General features: G+C 37.5%; 1 long non-coding RNA gene across 1 annotated transcript; it reads right to left on the reverse strand.

Moving 5' to 3' along the window:
- Nucleotides 1–762: 762 nt before the first annotated feature.
- Nucleotides 763–2,519, reverse strand: LOC121400574. The gene is made up of 3 exons (XR_005965826.1): nucleotides 2,350–2,519; nucleotides 2,090–2,163; nucleotides 763–800 (listed from the first exon to the last, which is right to left on the reverse strand). It is a non-coding gene; the product is annotated as an uncharacterized LOC121400574 (long non-coding RNA).
- Nucleotides 2,520–2,804: the final 285 nt, after the last annotated feature.

A 2,804-nucleotide genomic window follows, 5' to 3' on the forward strand; every position in this document is an offset into this window, starting at 1 on the left:
CGAGTTTGGTCGAATTTAATAATTTGAAAATTCAACCTTTAATAAATGTGCCTTCCTGTGTAGAAAAGCAAGTTGGCCTTGCTGCACGGCCTTACATTTTCTCCAGTTCAGTTATCTGAAGCTGTCTTCTGGTGGGGGGGGGGGTTTACATGCCTCTTCCCACTGCGTCATTTAATGCAGTCAGTACTGTATTTGTACACAAGATTTTATCTGTTACCATTGGTCTATATATCTGCAACTCTTATGGCCTATTTATATTCTTATAGTTGCCAAACAAAATGTATTCCAAAATTGAAAAATCTTTTATATTTCTCTGTCTTTCTTAAACAAATCAATGCAGATATCTCTTTATCTCACCCCCCCAATCAAAAATGTATTATTCCAACTCCAATTTTAATACCCCCACCCTACTTTAAGAAGATGAGCAGACAATAGAAAAGGAATGTGGAATCCTGCATCAGTGAATCCTATTTTTGACTTTAGGAATTTATTATGTCAATCATATTAATGACTGTTTCTCTTTGTCCATCACCTCTTTTTCTTAAAGGAGAAGGGAAGCTACCAAGGCAGTTTATTGCCAATAGATTAGCCACAACAGTGTAAGATAGAAAGCCATTTTATTCTTTAAAATGCTTTTCCATACCTGAGTAAACAGCTTTAGACTGTCTCTGTTTGTTTAGGATAGCAGCTGCCATATTAGCTTGCTGTGACATCACTTTCTGCCCGAGTCTCTACCCGCTCGCTCTGAGCTCAGATTACATCAAGGAGGGAGAGAGGAGCAAACTGAGCATGCCCAAGCCCTGGAGGTTTAAGCGGAAAACAGGAAGTCTGATAAGAAGCCCATGTACACTTGTTTCTTTGACAGAGAACTCTGAGCAGCATTATTTTGAGGCTTTACTAGTGTATTCCTATAGACCTTTCTGATAAAGTTTAATTCATTTTAACCTTTCCTTCTCCTTTAAGGATTGTTTGTAGTAACCAATTTGTCATACTGCAAAAAATATTTGTTGAATATTAAGTTTAAAATATATGCATTAGAATCATTTTTTAAACATTTTTTTATTGTATTAAAATTTAGCAATCTGTATAGAATGCATGGGTGGATTTTCATTTTGTGCGAGCTGGGAATCTGTTTGGCCAGTGGGGGAACTTTAATCCTCCCTCCAGCCAATCCAATTCCCAGAAATCTGTTTTTTGAGTGCAAAACCAGAGGCTCTTGTGATTGCAGGCACAGCAAGTTCACAGAAGGAAAAGTGAAGATGATAATGGGGAAGATAAAAATTGTTAAAAGATGAGTCCCAAATGAAGAGGAAGGATATGGGATTAGAAGTAGTTTGGTAGAATGGAAGACACTGAAAGGGAGGAAAAAGTAAATGTAGAAAATACAAAAGGAATTTGGGAGAGAGGGTTGCTGACTTTTCTAATTCTATCTAGTTTTGTTTTTCTTCCTCTGCGCGCACACTAGTCCAAGTTGATTTTGAATGACCACCATTTTCTATATTCTTTATTTTTTATTGTACTATAAGTATAGTATGTGTGACAAATGCTCAAGCTAAAGGCTTTTTATAAAAGTTGTGTTTTTCACATGCATAAGAATAAACTGACAGCAGACCCCTGTTAGTCTTGAATAAGCTGAGGGTGCCAGGTATAAAGGATAAATAACAAAAATAAGTAGAGATTGTCCAAATAAGAATTCAGCACACCACCAGTTTTCTAAAAAAAAAAAATCTTGTTGAATAGAAGGGGTCATTTAATGATCTTGAGTTCACAAGTGCTAGAGTGCTAAGCAGTGCAAGAGCTGGAACATTTGTGCTCCTCTAACAAGCACTTGCACCCTAAAAAACTGCTCTTCGTGACAGAGTGAAAATCTATTGCAATGAGCAGAGCGCAAGGTCAAGAGATGCAGGCAAGCCCCATCTGTATGGCCTGCTTTAGAGTAGGTCCTAAGCCCTGCAATATGCACATCATGCTTCTCCCTAACTAGTACATCTAAATAAAGCACAGAACACTATGTGCCAATCCTGGCCCCTGCCCCTCACCAATACAGTAACAATAATAATATTTATATAACCGTATTTTATATACTCACCAGTAGGTTTTCGTCAATTGACATTGATTATTCAGAATAAATACTTTCTGACTCTGATCCATTACTTGCCATGTCTAAAAAAATATGAATAAAAAAAGGTAAATATTTTCTACAATTGCTGATATAAGGGGGATCTGCTGACTACAAGTTACTATGGCTGCTTACAAGGGTGTAGATAGTTAGGGCCATAAGGGGTTGAAATTCAGCCTGTAGAAAAGCACAGGGCAAGAATCAGCCCTACACTACAATTTTCCTCTTACCTTGCCTGCAGACACACTCTGCGGATTTTGGTGAAATAAAAACTCTTAGGGTTCATCCACCACGTGTGCCTGCATCTGGGCCCAGTGTGACGCTAGCTTTAAAAGGGTTGTTCGCCTTTGTGTTAACTTTTAGTATGATGCAGAGAGTGATATTCCGATAAAATTTGCAGTTGGTTTTCATTTTTTATTATTAGTGGTTTTTGAGTTATTTAGCTTTGCATTCAGCAGCTCACCAGTTTGCAGTTTCAGCAATTTAGTCACTACGGTCCATTTTACCCTAGCAACCATACACTGATTTGAATAAGAGGCAGGAATATGAACAGTTGATCACCTGAATAGAAATATGAGTAATAAAAAGTAGCAGCAACAATAAATGTTTAGCTTTACAGAGCATTTATTTTCATATGGGGTCAGTGACCCCCATTTGAAATCAGGAAAGAGTCAAGAAAAAGGCA

Source organism: Xenopus laevis, chromosome 2S (genome assembly GCF_017654675.1).
Source record: "Xenopus laevis strain J_2021 chromosome 2S, Xenopus_laevis_v10.1, whole genome shotgun sequence".
NCBI lineage: Eukaryota > Metazoa > Chordata > Amphibia > Anura > Pipidae > Xenopus > Xenopus laevis.